Raw genomic sequence first — 19,539 nt, 5'->3', positions numbered from 1 at the left:
TCTGCATGTGGCTGTCCAATTTTCCCAACACCATTTGTTGAGGAGACTGTCATTTTTCCATTGGATATTCTTTCCTGCTTTGTTGAAGATTAATTGACCATAGAGGTGAGAGTCCATTTATGAGTTCTCTATTATGTTCGATTGATCTATGTGCCTGTTTTTGTGCCAGTACCATACTGTCTTGATTATTATAGGTTTGTAATAGAGCTTGAAGTCTGCAATTGTGATGCAACCAGGTTTGGTTTTCTTTTTCAACATTCCTCTGGCTATTTGGGGTCTTTTCTGATTCCATACAAATTTAAGGATTATTTGTTCCAGCTCTGTGAAAAAAGTTGATGGTATTTTAATAGAGATTTCATGAGTGTGTAGATTGCTCTAGGCAGCATAGACATTTTCACAAAGACACATCCAGATTTAAAGTGAGAGTGTTGAAAACCATTTATCATGCTAATGGACATTGAAAGAAAGCTGGGGTGGCAATTCTTATATGAGACAAATTAGATTTTAAACCAAAGACTGTAATAAGAGATGAGGAAGGACACTATATCATACTTAAAGGGTCTATCCAATAAGATCTAACAATTGTAAATATTTATGCCCCTAACATGGGAGCAGCCAATTATATAAGCCAATTAATAACAAAACCAAAGAGACATATTGACAATAATACAACAATAGTAGGGGACTTTAACACCACCTCACTGAAATGGACAGATCATTTAAGCAAAAGATCAACAAGGAAATAAGGGCTTTAAATGACACACTGGACCAGATAGACTTCACAGATATATTCAGAACATTCTATCCCAAAGCTACAGAATACATATTATTCTCGAGTGCACATGGAACATTCTTCAGAATAGATCACATCCTGGGTCACAAATATGGTCTCAACCAATACCAAAAGATTGGGATCATTCCCTGCATATTTTCAGACCACAATGCTCTGAAACTTGAACTCAATCACAAGAGGAAAGTTGGAAAGAAGTCAAGTACATGGGGGCTAAAGAACATCCTACTAAAGAATGAATGGGTCGATCAGGAAATTAAAGAATTTTAAAAAATCATGGAAACAAAGTAAAGTGAAAATATATCTGTTCAAAATCTTTGGAATGCAGCAAAGTCAGTTCTAAGAGAGAAGTAGATAACAATACAAGCCTTTCTCAAGAAACAAGAAAGGTCTCAAATACACAACCTAACCCTATACCCAAAAGAGCTGGAGAAAGAACAGCAAATAAAGCCTAAACTCAGCAGGAGAAGAGAAATAATAAAGATCAGAGCAGAAATCAATGAACTAGAAACCGAAAGAACAGTAGAAAAGATCAACAAAACTAGGAGCTCTTCCTTTGAAAGAATTAATAAGATTGATAAAGCCCTGGCCAGACTTATCAAAAAGAAAAGAGAAAGGGCCCAAATAAATAAAATCATGAATGAAAGAGGAGAGATCACAACCAACACCAAAGAAATACAAACAATTAAAAACATATTCTGAGCAACTCTATGCCAACATATTAGGCAATCTGGAAGAAATGGATGCACTCCTAGAGATGTATAAACTACTCAAACTGAAACAGGAAGAAATAGAATATCTGAACAGACCCATAACCAGCAAGGAAATTGAAGCTCCCAAAAAAACAAGAGTCCAGGACTGGATGGTTTCCCACAGGAATTCTACCAAACATTTGCAGAAGAATTAATACCTATACTTGTAAAGCTGTTTCAAAAAATGGAAGTGGAAGGAAAACTTCCAAACTCTTTCTATGAGGCCAGCATTACCTTGATCCCAAAGACCCCACCAAAAGGGAGAATTACAGACCAATATCCCTGATGAAAATGGATGCAAAAATTCTCACCAAGATACTAGTCAATAGGATCCAACAGTACATTAAAAGGGTTATTCATCACAACAAAGTGGGATTGATTCCTGGACTGCAAGGGTGGTTCAACATCAAATCAATCAATGTGATACACTACATTAATAAAAGAAAGGACAAGAACCATAGGATCCGCTCAATAGATGCGGAAAAAGCGTTTGACAAAGTACAGCATTCATTCTTGATGAAAACTCTTCACAGTGTAGGGAGAGAGGGAACATACTCAATATCATAAAAGCCATCTACAAAAAGCCCACAGTGAATATCATTCAATGGGGAAAAACTGAGTGCTTTTCCCCTAAGGTCAAGAACATGGCAGGATGCCCACTATCACCACTGCTGTTCAGCATAGTACTAGCAGTCCTAGCCTCAGCAATCAGAAAAACAAAAAGAAATAAAAGGCATCTGAATCAACAAAGAAGAAGTCAAACTCTCACTCTTTGCAGATGACGTGATAAACTACGCAGAAAACCCAAAAGACTCCGCCCCAATATTGCTAGAACTCATATAGGAATTCAGCAAAGTGGCAGGATATAAAATCAATGCACAAAAATCTGTGGCATTCTTGTACACCAACGAGACAGAAGAAAGAGAAATTAAGGAGTCGATCCCATTTACAATTGCACCAAAGACATAAAATACCTAGGAATAAATCTAACCAAAGAGGCAAAGGATCTGTACTCAGAAAACTATAGAATATTCATGAAGGAAATTGAGGAAGACACAAAGAAATGGAAAAACATTCCATGCTCCAAACAAGTATTGTGAATATGTTTATGCTACCTAGAGCAAATACTCTTTCATTCACACTTTCTTTTCCTTTTTATTTTGGAATTCCAAATGATATGCATGTTGATTTTTGTTATTATCCCCCAGATCCCTGAGACTCTGTTAATATCTTTCAGTCTATTTTCTTTCTGTTGTTCAGATTAGGTGAACAAATGGCCAATCTACTGTTTTGTCTTCCAATTCACTGATCCTATCCTCTGTCATCTCCCCTCTACTATCGAACCCATAAATTGAGTTTTTATTTCTGTTATTGCATTTTTAGCTTCACATTTTTCACATGATTTTTTTATAATTTTTATTTCTTAGCTAATATTTGAAACTATTGTTTCATTTGTTTCAAGAGAATTTGTAATTAGTTGCTGGAGGATTTTAATGAAATTTCTTTATAATCTTTGCTAGATAATTCCAACATTGGATTCATCTTTGTTTTGGTGTTCGTTGATCATCTTTTTTCATCTAAGTTGTGATTTTCTGAGTTCTTGATATGGTGTTTGACTTTCTCTTATATTCTTAATATTTTTGTCTGTTGTTAGGAGACACTGGATCTTATTTAAATCTTTTCTTTTTCCAAGTAGTACCCTGTTTAGATTTATCACATGAGGTTTGGCCTACTTTGTGGACTGGGGCTCCAATGGTAGTTTTATTTTTACAGACTTTGTGGTTTTAGTTTAGTCTACTTGATTTACCTGGTGATTCTGGGGCAGCTGTTGTTCCTACTAGTGTTGCCTTATGGAAGAGAAGGGGTGTCCTATGGTGAACTGCTGAGCATCTCTCAGTGAGGAATGGCTGATACCTCCTGGTTGTCCAATATCTCTGGGCAGGGATAGGAGATTCTCAGGTGTCTGAGGCAATGAATTTTCCAGACTCAGCTGTCTATTTTACCAGTTTCACTTCATGTCTACTGTCGAAAGGAGACTCAGGCTCTTCAAGAAGGGAGAATACTTCCACAGGCTACTTATTTTAGGTTGGGTTCCCAGTCCTTACCTAAGCAGTCTAGCTCACATGATGTTGTCAGGGAGAAATCTATGGAAGGGAAGAGTCTGCCTCAGCTGCCTTCTTTTGCTAGGTTAGGTATTTGAAAACATTGGGCTTGGGTGACCTTCCTCATTGGGTGGAGGTATGCAAGACTTCCTGGCATTGTGCAGTTGCACCAGTCCTGGGCCCCTAAGCTAGCTCATCTTCTTTTCTCCATCTTTTGGAGTTCTCTTTTCTTTGTGCCTTACACCATTTCCAAGGTTTATAGCTGTGTTTGCCAGAGAGGAGCAGGGAAAAATGGCTTTACCTCATCTATAAGTGCACCTTGAAATCCTCACTCTAGGTAAATTTTCTTCTATTCGTTTATTCCTTCATTTGTTCATTGAGCACCTACTGTGGGTTTGGCATCATTAAAGATATTGGCAATGATAAAGAAGTACATGATTTCTGTCCCCATTGAGTTTACATTCTAATATTTCTATGATTATCACCTTTACCACATCTGTTTTTTCTTCTTTATATCTCTTGTGTTTTCATTCATTTTTTTTAAAAATTTTAATAATAATATTTTTTATTATATTATGTTAGTCACCATACAGTACATCCCTAGTTTTTGATGTAAAGTTCCATGCATTATTTTCCTTTCTTAGTACTGTGTGATGTATTTTTTAAATTATAAAACCTAATTTTCAGTGGTAGCTCGCTTATTTTCAATTTCTCTAATTTTTAAGTTTGTTTTGTTTCAAAAATTCTTCACATGTATGTGCTATAATTTATGTTCTTAATTAGATTAAGATTTTGATTAGAGTTTTCTTCTGTTTCTGCCTTTAATTATGCTTCCACTCTTTCTTGATACCACCATCTTCTCATAAGTAATCAGGTCCCCTTAAATAGCTCCATTACCTGCTTTTATCAACAGGTATGAGTGAAATAGTAAATGATGCCATAAGGAGTTTTTCTCCAGGTAATTGGTGATGATAAGTTTGGCAAATTAAAACTTATCTGTTAAGGAATTTCAGAAAAAGCCTTTTTCTATTTAGGTGAAAGTTGGAATGGCTTACATTTTCTTTCTGGGACAATGACATTAAGGAAATAGCTTTGTTTTTCCCAAAGTTGCATGTAGCAAGCCATATTTCTCTCCATACCAAGAGATTTACTTACATGGCTAGCCAGATACCCTATATGATTCCCATCCCACAATACATAGAATTGGTGGGGTTTATGTTTTAAGTAACAAACAATGCCCAACGTGGGGTTTGAACTTAACAACCCTGGGTCTAGAGTCTCATGCTCTATCAACTGAACCAGCCAGGTGCCCTTTGGTGTTTTGTTTTTGCAGAGAAGCAAACCTCTTTCCGAGACACTGGATTCTCAGTTACATCCTATATATACACCTCATTCATGTGGATGTAAGGTCTGAGATATGTCTGCATTCTCCTCAGCCAAGATCATCTTGGTGGTTATATCCTTCCACAGGGAATTGTCGGGAGGGTTTCCATTTAGCTAATTGCCTTGCCAGTTGGTGGAAAGAGAGGAAAGAACTAGGCATCTGTAGAGGATGGCTGAATTCACATTGGAGTGTACAGAGAGTTACTAGCAGGAAAAAAAAATGAATATTACAATAAAGGTGAGGAAATGGAATGTGAGTTCGTATACAGCCAGAGCTTAGAGCATTTATGTTTAGAGTATGGAAGGAAGAGAGACTTGACAAATGACTCACAAGCATGGGGGTTACTGACATGAAAAGAGGTAGAAAAAGAGATATAAAGCTTTACCCTGAATTATGATTAGAAACTACTCTCACGCTGGAATTTTCTCGAGAGACAGTAATATATATTTAATCTTCAAAAAATCATGTTTAAATGTTGTATTAAAATTTCTCTGAATATGACACTTGGTCAAGATAAGACCACCCATGTAGATGAGAAAAGAGGCCATAAACTAAAGGGTAAAAGTCATAGATTTTGGAGGCAGGTAGTACTTGTTTAAAAACCTGGTTTGATTAATTATTTGCTGGATAAATAGGAGCATATTTATGCTTTCTCGGCCCATTTTCTTATCTGTTAAATGAGGATAAGTAGTACTAGGATAGGATAAGATTTATCTTAAGTCAAATCCTGAAGTGCTAAATATACCTTAAAAAGACTTCCATATTATGGCCACTGCTTACAACCTCTTCTTTTTCACATACATCAGGTCAAGGAAACCAGGACTCATTTTAGTTCCTTGAATATACTATAATCTATCTTTTGGTTTGTGATCTTCCCAAAGGCTGTTTCCATTGCTTATAAATTACTTCTCTTGTCTCTCTCCTCCTGCATAACTCTCTTCCTCCTTCAGGTCTCAGCTTAAACATAATTCTCTCTGTCTTCCTGTCCCTTAACCTAATTCTCCTTTTGTTCTCTCAGAGTGCCCTGTTTCTTTATTATAAGATTCAAAATGCTTTCTTATGATTATATGCTTATTTTTTGTTCTGGTTCTGTCTTCCCCACTGGTTAGGGACTAAGTCTTGACGTTATAGCTTTAATATTTGGCAGAGTATTCATCACATAGTAAGTACTTAATAAATATTTGTTAAATGTATAAATGAATGAACAATTGAAATAAAGTGTCTAATGTATAGTATCATTATAGGATCGTCTCAACTACATAATTTATTTATGAGTATATTATTGTAAAAATGGCTGTAAAAAAGAGAAAATGCTGGAGTTCCCTTAATCTCCATATATCCTTTGTTGCAGACTTTCAATTCCACAAAGTAAAATAAAAAGCACAGTATTTTCTCCATTTAACACAGATAATAACCCACATATCATGTAGGAAGTAAGCAGCCCTTTTGCTAAAATTTATTCCATGTGTCGTATCAACAGTAAGTCAGACACCAATATTTTCTAATAGATTCAAAAGAAAACCTAGCAGTTACTTCTAAACACCATGAAATTGATAATGTGGAGAGAAAAGCATGCTTGTCATACTGAAAATCCCAGGAGTCAATCAGATTTGTTGTTACCATATAATTTTTCCTTAAAAATCTTTCCTGTCTACAGAGCCCACACATATGAAAGAAAATAATTCTCTTTTGTAAGAGTGCACAAAATAACCATAGAAAATTCTGCTGTTTCCCACAAACCAGAAATAAGGTAGCTAAGTCACATTTATCAGACTACTTGGTAAGTTGCCAGGAGTCAAAGTAGTTTCCAACAACTTAGCTCAAAGGGCAAGTTCAAGAGCCCACCAGATCCTCTTGAGATGAAGGAAAAATAATAGATGAAGACAATTCCTATCAAGGTTACTTTTGTTCCAGCTCATCACTCTCACTGCCGGATTCAAAAAGAGATTGAACAGCTCCTTAGAAATGTAGTGTGAAGAACATCATTCTTTCAGGACCATTAATCTTTGAATAATGTTCTGGCCATAAAGATGGATCTGGACACGCCAGACAAATTAAAATTAAGAGAATGTTGCTTAAATAAAAAGAACAAGGGCCTGGATATATTGTGAATTGGAAAGTATTTTATGCAAGCAAGGTACTTCATCTTTCTTGCAGACAGGGGAATCGGGAAAGGCTTCTAAATTGGGTGATAAGAACACATGAACTACAGACTCCATGTAACCAGACTCTGACATTCAGATGATTCAAAAGTTCATTTCAGTAAGACTATTTAAATCTCAGACTCACAAGTATCTTTTGTAATTATTGTTTGCTTTCTGTCTTTTCCACTGTCTTGTAGGTTCTGTGACGTGATAGGACTGTCCATTTGCCACTGTAGCCTTGCAGCCTTTTCAGGCCCATATCTAATGTAAAACTCTGGTGTCCTCATTTTGTCTTTGGAAGGCCGACCAGAAGTCCAGGCACTAGTGCTCATCTCACTCTCTCATTTAGAAATTATTTTTGCAGTCCATAGTGATTACAAAAGAAAGCTTTAAGTCTTCCCATTAAATTAAAACACTGACTATCCCTCCAAATGGAGGGCATGTAATGTCCTTTAGTGGACACATAAACCACACCTCTGAACTGTTTCCAGTCTCTTATAATGAAGGGATCACAATCAGACTTTTTTAAAAACTGTATTTGATTTATGAAATATCTTTCTTTGGGCTCTCTCTTTAGATTTTAATGTTAATAGAGGTGAATGTTACTTTAAAATAGCATGTTCTTCAGATAATGCCAGATGCTGGAGACAATATGGGAATACTGTAGGAACCATCCTGTACAAGTAGACTGCAAGTAGGCCATTCTAGTGAACAGAACTCAGTTAAAACAAGTATAGCTTCACCACATAGCCCAGAAATTCCACATTTAGATATTTACCCTAGAAAAAATCTCACATAAGCCTAGAGAGGAATGGCATTGTTTGTGGTGTTGAGGTATTACAGCCAACTTTGGTGTCTGCCACTGGGCATGTGGTTTACTGCATGCTAGGGAATATATGTAATGACAGAAGAAATACTTGAAGTATACAGAGAAACATGAATAGATTTTTTAAAATTAACATTGAAGAATATTGAAAACGATATTCAAGATATCATTTATTTACATGAGTGCATGCACATACACAGAATCAATCAAAATAGCTATTATAAGAATACAAATAGCTTTTTTCGCAACGGGTTTGCCGCCAGAACACAGGTGTCGTGAAAACCACCTCTTAACCTAAACCAAAATGGGAAAGGAAAAGACTCACATCAACATCGTCGTCATTGGACAGGTAGATTCGGGCAAGTCTACCACTACTGGTCATCTGATCTACAAATGTGGTGGGATCGACAAAAGAACTATTGAGAAATTCGAGAAGGAGGCTGGCTGAGATGGGAAAGGGCTCCTTCAAGTATGCCTGGGTCTTGGATAAACTAAAAGCTGAACGTGAACGTGGTATCACCATTGATATCTCCCTGTGGAAATTCGAGACCAGCAAGTATTACGTGACCATTATCGATGCCCCAGGACACAGAGACTTCATCAAAAACATGATTACAGGAACATCTCAGGCTGACTGTGCTGTCCTGATTGTTGCTGCTGGTGTTGGTGAATTTGAAGCAGGTATCTCCAAGAATGGGCAGACCCGTGAGCATGCCCTTTTGGCTTACACACTGGGTGTAAAACAGCTGATTGTTGGTGTTAACAAAATGGATTCCACTGAGCCACCCTACAGCCAGAAGAGATACGAGGAAATTGTTAAGGAAGTCAGCACCTACATTAAGAAAATTGGCTACAACCCCGACACAGTAGCATTTGTGCCAATTTCTGGTTGGAATGGTGACAACATGCTGGAGCCAAGTGCTAACATGCCTTGGTTCAAGGGATGGAAAGTCACCCGTAAAGATGGGAACGCCAGTGGAACCACACTGCTTGAAGCTCTGGATTGCATTCTGCCACCAACTCGTCCTACTGACAAGCCCTTGCGTCTGCCTCTCCAGGATGTCTACAAAATTGGTGGTAAGTTGAACATTACTATCAGAATGTAATTTGTATGGGTTGCTGTACTTAACATAAGGTTTGACTACACATTTGTAAATATTTTAGGTATTGGTACTGTCCCTGTGGGCCGAGTGGAGACTGGTGTTCTGAAACCTGGCATGGTGGTCACCTTTGCTCCAGTCAATGTTACAACTGAAGTAAAGTCTGTTGAAATGCACCATGAAGCGTTGAGTGAGGCTCTTCCTGGGGACAATGTGGGCTTCAATGTCAAGAACGTATCTGTCAAAGATGTTCGTCGTGGCAATGTGGCTGGTGACAGCAAAAATGACCCACCAATGGAGGCAGCTGGTTTCACGGCTCAGGTGATTATCCTGAACCATCCAGGCCAAATCAGTGCTGGATATGCACCTGTGCTGGATTGTCACACAGCTCACATTGCTTGCAAGTTCGCTGAGCTGAAGGAGAAGATAGATCGTCGTTCTGGGAAAAAGCTGGAAGATGGTCCCAAGTTCTTGAAATCTGGTGATGCTGCCATTGTTGATATGGTTCCTGGCAAGCCTATGTGTGTTGAGAGCTTCTCTGACTATCCTCCTCTGGGCCGTTTTGCAGTTCGTGACATGAGACGGTTGCTGTGGGTGTCATCAAAGCGGTGGACAAGAAGGCAGCTGGAGCTGGCAAGGTCACCAAGTCTGCCCAGAAAGCTCAGAAGGCTAAATGAATATTATCCCCAATACCTGCCACCCCAGTCTTAATCAGTGGTGGAAGAACGGTCTCAGAACTGTTTGTGTCAATTGGCCATTTAAGTTTAATAGTAAAAGACTGGTTAATGATAACAATGCATCGTAAAACCTTCAGAAGGAAAGGAGAATTTTGTGGACCATTTGTTTTTTTGTGTGTGTGTGGCAGTTTTAAGTTATTAGTTTTTAAAATCAGTACTTTTTAATGGAAACAACTTGACCAAAATCTGTCACAGAATTTTGAGACCCATTAAAAAACAAGTTTAATGAGAAAAAAAAAAGAATACAAATAAATAAGGAATAAATCAAAAACATGTTAGGATGGGATCCCACAGAAGGGCAAGAGTAGAAGTGGGAAGTTGTGATAACTGGGAATTAAAAAAATACAGTGAGAAATGAAATGGTTCTTGCTATAACCAATGGAGATAATATACTATGAGGAAATAAAATTAACTCAACTTGAATTCCTCTCTCCACCTGAGCAATACATGCGTGCACACACACACACACACCCCATAATCCATGTGTGTGGGAATTCTGATAATTTCTCAATACTCTCAGTCTCCTAAAGACAAATGTAAGAGTCAGAAGCCTCTGTAGAAACCATACGCATCTAAAGGGGGTGGGTGAAGAAGGTAGCTCAAGAAAAGTTCATAACTAAAAGTTGCTTAAAATCTATTTTCTAAACTTGGCTTAGTCACTTCCTCTCTCTTAAAATCCATAGGTCTCTATTTTCTCATCTACAAAAATGAGCATCTTAATACTTATTGCATGGGTAGGTAATAATGAGATAACATATTTATAAAGACCTTAACATAGGGTTTGGCACATAATGGGCATTTAAACAACATGAATTTTATTTCTTCCTTTTCTTTCCAACCCTCCTTCTTCCTTTTATTTTCTGTTTTATTTTCTTATTTAAAATGAAAAGCCGACCTGTGATTTTTTTCAAATTAGAATACTAATGATCAACTTTTGAATACTCCCATATTGCCACTGTGCTTCACATACAGTATTTCATTTCATAAATGGATATGATATCCTGAGAATCCTACAATTTGATACTAATATTATCTTTTTCTAGTTAAGACTGAGGCTCAGACAGGTTAAGAAACTTAGCCAAAGTTTAAATAGATATTATCTAGAAGAATTCAACAATACTTCCTTTCTCATCCCTACAGAGAAGCTGAAGTGTTTGAATATGTAATTCTTTTGAGGTATAATCCTCAATCTTCAGCTACTCTGTGTATGGCCAAAAGAGTGGTCTTAAATGGATAGAGTGCAACATTGAATTTTTTTCCTGCTCTCGAGTGGGCCAAAAGTGTCCACAAACTGAAAAAGACATGGGATGAGAGAGAAAGGGAAGGAAGAAATTCACCTTTGTTTAATTGTGTAAAATGTAGACTCAACTGTGAGAAATTTATGAGGCAGTTTTTAATATATTTGTACTCCTTTCATGGGTTTAAACTGTGTAATCTCTGAGAATAGTTACTGTTGGATGCCATGCTAACATGTCTCAGTATCTACTCATTGGCCAGTTACAGGGGGGAACAGATTTGTCTGAAACCCATACTGGTGGACAGATCTCAAAGAGAACCACTAGAAGGGTTGCTGCTTTACCTGAGCTGAGATGCAGAACATCTTTTAGCAAGTCTCTTTTCCTCCATTTCATTCTTTGGAAACTGGAGTATGACAGCCCTTACTGTCTAGTGGAATCGCTCAAATGGTTGCTTTAGACCTATAGTTCTCAAACCTGGTTACACATTGAAATCACCAGGGAGCTTTTAAAAATCCTAATATTTGGGTTCGACTTTACAAAGATTCTGGTTCAGTGGTCTGAATATCAGAATTTTAGAAGCTCTTCAGATAATTCTAGTGTCCTGACCAATTTGAGGACCACTGCCTTAAGCCCATAGTGCCATTCAGTAAGAAGAAGCAATAAATAGCCTTCCAAGTGAAGGATGCCCAACAGTTCTGGTTAGTGACCTGCAGCAGAGAGAGGGACAACTTTGAGAAGCACAGAGAGTGAGGAGAAATATTCAAGAAAAGATAAATCAGGAGCCACTTTCAAATAAGTAAAACTAAAATTTCTGCTTTTTTCAATATATATTAGATAGAAGCTGAGGTTATAGTGGCAAAATCAGAATTCATCTTAGAATCTGGGCTCATTCCACTGTACCACAGTCTTTATCCACTACTCATGTCCCAAATCTCAAATATATGTTTCAAGCCCAATGGTCAAGGAGATACATTCATTTCCTTGTACTCTCGGAGGTTTTTACTGCCTCTGAGACCATTTCACACTCTCTTATTTAATGCCTCCATTCTGTTCAAGGTCTAGATCAAGCCCAATATTCCTCTGAGATCTTTCCCTAGATACCCTAGTCTACATAGCTCCCTCTCATTCTAGAAATCATGTCATACTTCCATTTAGCATCACATAGACATTTGTTACTTAATGTCTGCATGTGCATAAATTCTATTTTTATAATAGATTTTAAGTTTCATGTATATAGGCATCATGTTTTACTGTTTTACTGTTTTACTCTTTGTGGTGCTTACATTCCTTGGCACAGTGCCAGGCACATAGTGGAAAGTCCTGAAATATATGATCAAGTGATGGATTACAAATATTAGTAATTCTTAATGTTTTCAAGGAAATAAAATAAAAAGCAAGTGAGACAGATTCCAAGGAGGAAATATGATAAATAATTATCATTTTAAACTTGATAAATGGCTCTTCTTAATGGGAGTGGCATCCTTCCAGTACACCTGTGCTCAAGAAATGTGTAATCAGGTTATAAGCACAAGACACCCGCCACCAATTTAACATTTAGACATGACATCATTTTTTCCCTATGATTCAGTAAGATTATTTGACCATTCAACAATCTAAGACTGTTTATTCCAGAGTTGTTTTTTAACTTTGTTTAACCATCTCCTTGACCTTCTTTAAAATCTGCAGCTTTGATACATTCTCTTCTTTACTGGACATTCTAACTCTAAATATCCCACGGCAAATCTGGAGGTTGAAAGACAACTTCTGGGGCATTGAGATAATTTTTCCCTCCTTTCCAAGAGTGAAGTTTCTTCCTCCATATTTCCCCAAATGCCACAGCCAATTATGACCTGAATACCTCAATGAATTCCAAGGAAAATGCCACTGTGTTTGACTGACCTCATTGTTGGGACTGTCTTGCAAAAGGGCTACTTGAACATTTGTTTTTCTCCTTTTGAGAAAATTCTACCATTAGACCATTTAAAATAATTTGTTATTACCCCAAATCTTTTTTAGCTATAATTTCAAAATTTTTTTTTGGTTTGTTTGCTTTGTATGTGTGCGTGTAGGTGTGTAATAGTACCTTCCTACATTTCATCAGTCCCTTTCTTTTTATTTAGGTGAACTGAGAAAATTGGCTTCATTAAGACAATAAAAGGCATTGTGGATTCAAGACTCATACCTATTCTATGAAGGATCAATGAAAGGTTAGCCACAGTTCACCTATATGAGGATTTGAGGTTTTGATTACAGAACATTGGTCATCAATTCTGGTGTCCATCCAAATGACCTATGGACCTCTTTCAAAAATCTCTGTGTCTGGCCCATTCTCCTGAGATGAACTTAAGAAAACCCTGCACACCATCAGGTAACAATTTTGTCTTTTTAAGAAAACAGATGAGTTCAATAAACTGTGACCATTGTTTTTAACTAACTCAGATCTCTGTACCCCTTTTGCTGAAAATAAACTACATGTTGTAGGAGAACATGTAATTCCATCTCTATTTAGAATTATGAGTGCTCATTGTTTTAGGTTTCTATTAGATAATACAGAAAAACAAGGGTCTCAGAGTAAAGAATGAAGTAAGAAGATTACGGTATAATAGTCTCATAAAATTTCAAATTCTGACTATACATACAAACATACAGACTTCTCCAACAGAAGAACAATTTTTCAATTTTCCATTGTTCTCCCTCTACTAATAGAATTCAGTTGTCAGCTATGAGCTGTGCACCCTCTTGTAAGGGAAACCAGATCTATTTAAGGTCCAGAACTATAGTCACTTGTGTCAGGAGGCTAGAAAGTTTTGAGTATCATTTGTTTAATTACTTAATATCTTATTTAATAGAAAAAAAAAGGAGCAGACCATTTGGTTTCTGTTCTTTGATGTCCTGAGACCTGTGTTTCAATGAGGTTAAAAGACTGATAGTAAGATGTAGCCCAAAGAGGAGCTACAACAGTGTCTTACAGCAGGGATCCAATATTTATCCAAAACATTATGAAATGGTCACCACAAGGAGTCTAGTTTCTGTCTGCCACCATAAAAGCTAGTTCCAGTATTATTAACTATATTCCCTATGCTGTACATTGTATCTTTGTATCTTATTTATTTTCTAACTGGAAGATTGTACCTCTTAATAACCTTCACCTATTTTGCCCATCCCCCACCCACTCGCCTCTGGCAACCACTAGTTTGGTCTATCTATGAGTCCATTTCCATTTTGTTTCATTTGTTCAATTTCTTTTTATTTTTTTAGATTCCACGTGTAAGTGAAATATAGTTTTTGTCTCCCTATATGACTTGTTTCACTTAGCATGATATTAAGTTCATCCATGTTGTTGCAAATGCCAAGATTCATTCTTTTTTATGGCTGAGTAATATTCCATTGTGTGTATATATATATATATATATATATATATATATATATATCACATCTTTATCCATTTATCTATTGATGTACATTTAGGGTGTTTCTGTATCTTGGCTATTATAAATAATGCTACATTCAATATAGGAGTATATGTCTTTTCAAATTAGTATTTTCATTTTCTTCAGATAAATACCTAGAAATAGAACTTCTGGATTGTATGGAAGTTCTACTTTAAATTTTTTAAGGAGACTCCATACTGTTTTCCATAGTGGCTACACCAGTTTACATTCCTACCAACTGTGCATGAGGGTTCTCCTTTCTCCACATTCTCACCATTTATTATTTCTTGTCTTTTTGATACTTGTCATTCTGATAGGTATGTGGTGATATTAGATTATGGTTTTGATTTGCATTTCCCTGATGATTAGTGGTGTTGGGTATCTTTTCATTTATGTGTGGGCCATCTGCATGCCTTCTTTGGAAAAGTGTCTATTCAACTCCACTGCCTATTTTTAAAAAAGATTTTATTTATTTATTTGGGGGGGGTAATCATGAGTGGCAAGGAGGGGCAGAGGGAGAGGGAGAAGCAGACTCCCACTGAGCAGGGAGGTGGGGCTCGATCCCAGGACCCTGAGATCATGACCTGAGCAGAAGGCAGATGCTTAACTGACTGAGACCCAAGCACACCCACTGCACATTTTTTAATCAGATTTTTTAATATTGAGTTTAATGAGTTCTTCATATATTTTACATGTTAACCCATTATTGGATATATCACTTGTGAATATCTTTTCTCATTCAGTAGGCTCTGTTTTCATTTTATTGATGGTTTTCTTAGCTGTGCAAAAACTATATTGTTTGATGTAGTCCTGTTTATTTTACTTTTGTTGTCCTTGCCTGAGAGACAGATCCAAAAAATACCACTAAGACTGATGTCAAAGATCTTACTGTCCATGTTTTCTTCTAAGAGTTTTATGGTTTCAGGTCTTACTTTTAAGACTTTAATCCATTTTGAGTTTTTTTGTATATGGTATAAAACAGTAATCCAGTTTCATTCTTGTGTATGTAGCTGTCCAGTCTCCCAACACCATTTATTAAAGACACTATCTTTCCCTGTTATATATTGTTGCCTCCTTTGTTGTAGATTAAGTGATTATATAAGTATGGACTTATTTATGAGATCTCTCTTCTATTCTATTGATCTATGTGTCTGTTTTTGCACCAGTACCATATCATTTTTGTTTTTGTTTTTATTTAAATTCAAGTTAGTTAACAGATAGTGTATTATGAGGTTCAGGGTAGAGTTCAGTGATTCATCAGTTGCACATAACACCCAGTGCTTATTTCATCAAGTGGCCTTCTTAATGCCCTTCACCAAATTACCCATCTCCCCACCCACTTCCCTTCCAGCAACCCTCAGTGTGCTTCCTATAGTTAAGAGTCTCTTACGGTTTTCCTCTTTCTCTGTTTTAATCTTATTTTATTTTTCCTTCCCTTTTTATATATTCCTTATTATTTTGTTTCTTAAATTCCCCAAATGAGTGAAATCATATGGTATTTGTCTTTCTCTGACTGACTTATCTTGCTTAGCATAATATACTCTAGTTCCATCCATGTTGTTGCAAATGGCTAGATTTCATTCTTTTTGGTGTCTGAGTAATATTCCATTGCATATATATGTATCTTACATCTTCTTTATCCATTCATCTGTCAGTGGACATCTGGCTCTTTCCATATTTTGGCAATTGTGGACATTGCTGTTATAAACATTGGGGTGCATGTGCCTCTTCAAATCACTATTTTTGTGTTCTTTGGATAAATATCTAGTAGTGCAATTGCTGGATCATTGGGCAGTTCTATTTTTAACTTTGTGTGGAACCTCCATGCTGTTTTCCAGAGTGACTGTGCCAATTTGCATTCCCACCTGCAGTGTAAAAATGTGAGACAGGAATCCATCAAAATCCTAGAAAAGAAAACAGGCAGCAACCTCCTTGACCTTGACTGTGACAACTTCTTGCTAGCCAGTACCATATTGTTTTGATTACTATAATTTGTAGTGTAGTTTAAAATCCAGGAAGATGATACCTCCAGCTTCATTCTTCTCTGGCTATTCAGGGTCTTTTGTGGTTTCATACAAATTTTGGGATTATTTGTTATAGTTCTGTGAAAAATTGCGTTGGTATTTTGATGGTGATTGCATTGAGTCTATAGATTGATTTGGGTAGTATGGACATTTTAACAATATTAATTCTTCTAATTCATGAGTATATCTTTCAGTTTATCTTTGTCATCTTCAATATCTTTCATCAATGTTCTATAGTTTTCAGAGTACAGTTCTTTCACCTCCTTACTTATGTTTACTCCTAGGTATTTTGTTCTTTTTGATTCAACTTTAAGTGGGATTATTTTCATAATTTCTCATTCTGGTAGTTTGCTGTTAGTGTCTACAAATGCAACATATTTCTGTATATTAATTTTGTATTTGCAACTTTACTGACTTCATTTATTACTTCTAATAGTTTTTTGGGTAGAGGCTTTAGGGTTTTCTACATATAGAATCTCATCTTCTGTGAATAATGACAGCTTCACTTCTTCCTTTTCAATTTGGATGCCCTTTATTTCTTCATGCCTAATTGTTCTGGCTGTGGCTTCCAATACTATGTTGAATAAACATGACAAGAGTAAGCATCCTTGTTTTGTTCATGATTTTAGATGAAAAGCTTTAAACTTTTCACCTTTGAGTATAATTTGGGCAGTGGGTTTGTCATATATGGCTTTTATTATGTTGAACTACTTTCCTTCTATATCCACTTTGTTGAGAATTTTTATCATAAAGTTATGTTGAGTTTGTCAAATGCATTTTCTACATATTGAGATGATTATATGATATTTATACTCCATTTTGTTAATATAGTGTATCACATTGATTGTTTTGTGGATATTGAACCATCATTACATTCCTAAAATAAATCCCACTTGATCACAGTATACGATTCTTTTAATGTATTGTTGCTATTACATTGGTTTGCTAATATTTTGTTGACAATTTTTGTATCCATGTTCACCAGGGTTATTGGCCTGTAATTTTCTTTTTTTTTTTTACAGTGTCTTTGTCCGATTTTGATATCCAGGTAATGCTGGTCTTATAGAATGAGGTTGGAAACCTTCCTCTTCAATTTTTTGAAATAGTTCGAGGAGGGTAGGTATTAACTCTTTAAGTGTTTGGTAGAATTTACCTGTGAAGCTGTCTGGTCCTGGACTTTTGGGGGAGTTTTTTGCTTACAGATTCAATTTCATTGATAGTAACAGGTCTGTTCATATTTTCCATTTCTTCTTTGGTATGTTCCAATTCTTAGTATGTTGTGTATTCCTAGGAATTTATCCATTTCTTCTGTGTTGTCCAGTTTGTTGGTGTTGTTTGCAGTAGTTTTCTATGACCCTTTATATTTCTGTGATATTGGTTGTAACTTCTTCTCTTTCATTTCTTATTTTATTTGTTTGAGCCCTCTGTCTTTCTTTCTTAATAAGTGTGGCTAAAGGGTTATCTACTGTGTTTGTCTTTTCAAAGACCCAGCTCTTACTTTCATTAATTTTTTTATTGTCTTTGTAGTCTCTATTTAATATATTTCCACTCTGATCTTTATTTCCTTCCTTCTATGAACTTTAGGATTTGTTTGTTTTTCTTTTTCTAGTTTCTTTAGGTATAAGATTAGAATGTTTATTTGAGATTTTTCTTTTTCCTTGAAGTCGGCCTGTGTTGCTAAAAACTTCTCTCTTGGAGATGCTTTTACTGAGTCCATGGATTTTGGAGCATTGGGTTTTTGTTTTCATTTGTCTCTATGTATTTTTGGGTTTCCTCTTTGATTTCTTTATTCACCATTGGTTATTTAGTTGCATGTTCAGTGTTATGTTTGTGTTTTTTCCAATTTCCTTCTTGTAAATGATTTCTAGTTTCATAGCATTGTGGTTGGAAAAAATGCTAAATATGACTTCAGTCTTTTTAAATTTATTGAGACTTGTTTTGTGATCTAACATGTGATCTGTCCTGGAGAATGTTCCACGTGCACTTGAGAAGAATGTATATTCTGCTGTTTTGGGATAGAATGTTCTTTATACGTCTATTAAGTCCATCTGGTCTAATGTTTCCTTATTAATTTTCTGTCTGGATGATCTATCCATTAATGTAAGTGGGGTGTTAAAAGTCCCCTACTATTATTCCATTACTGTTTTTTCTCTGTTTGCATCTGTTAATACTTGCTATATATATTTAGGTACTTCTTTGTTGGGTGCATAAATATTTGCAAATGTTATATCTTTGTATTGAATTGATTCCTTTATCATTATGTGATCTTTCTTTTTCTCTTGCTACAGCCTTTGTTTTAATGTATATTTTGTCTGATATTAGTATTACTATACCAGCTTTCTTTTAATTTCCATTTGCTTGGAATATCTTCTTCTATCCCTTCACTCTCTGTGTGTCTTTAGATCTCAAGTGAGTCTCTTGTAGGCAGCATATATAGATGGGTCCTTTATTTTATCCATCAGGGTGTCTGAATTTTAAAAGCTCCACAGGTGATGTAGATATGTCTGAAAGGTTAAAACCTCTGGCTAGAATGACTTAAGGAGTTTATCAAAATGTATGTGGTTCTATGTTCTTGTCAAGAGCTGCATGGTGATGGAACATACAGGGAGACTAGCATTCCTTCATTTCACAATTATTTTTGAGTTCCTCTTATTGCAGGCATTGTCTTAACTGCTGGATATGTAATGGTGTTATTAGCATTCCCAGCCCTTGTCCTCCAGGGACCTACAGTCTCGTGTTTTTTTCTTGGATGGTATTAGAAAAAAGATGTATAAATTTCTAGTTACTCTTTGATTTGAGTCTTGGCATTGCTGCTTAGTTTTAAGTCATCGAACCTATGGGACCTTGGTTTCCTCATCCGTGAAGCAAGATAATAAGAGCTTTACAGCATTGTTATAAATATTAAGCGTGATCATGCATAAATATGCATGTATATTTGTACAGGGTATTATTTTTACTGACCCCCACCTGGATTCAAGTTTTTTTTTCTTCTTTCATTTTTAAATCTTTTC

At 36.1% G+C, this 19,539-nt stretch overlaps 1 long non-coding RNA gene and 1 pseudogene across 2 annotated transcripts in view; both read left to right on the top strand.

Annotated features, from left to right (window-relative positions):
• Positions 1-19,539, top strand: part of LOC117801776 — a 611,477-nt gene that overhangs the window by 258,323 nt on the left and 333,615 nt on the right. For both annotated transcript variants that reach the window (XR_004624494.1, XR_004624492.1), the window contains one exon: positions 13,194-13,441. This is a non-coding gene — a long non-coding RNA (uncharacterized LOC117801776). The remainder of the gene's footprint in view (positions 1-13,193; positions 13,442-19,539) is intronic.
• On the top strand, positions 8,288-9,920 carry LOC100480871 (annotated as a pseudogene).

This window comes from Ailuropoda melanoleuca, chromosome 1, assembly GCF_002007445.2.
Source record: "Ailuropoda melanoleuca isolate Jingjing chromosome 1, ASM200744v2, whole genome shotgun sequence".
NCBI classification, from domain to species: Eukaryota; Metazoa; Chordata; class Mammalia; order Carnivora; family Ursidae; genus Ailuropoda; species Ailuropoda melanoleuca.
The sequence above is the reverse complement of the archived record's forward strand: the minus strand, read 5'-3'. Positions and strand labels throughout refer to the sequence as shown.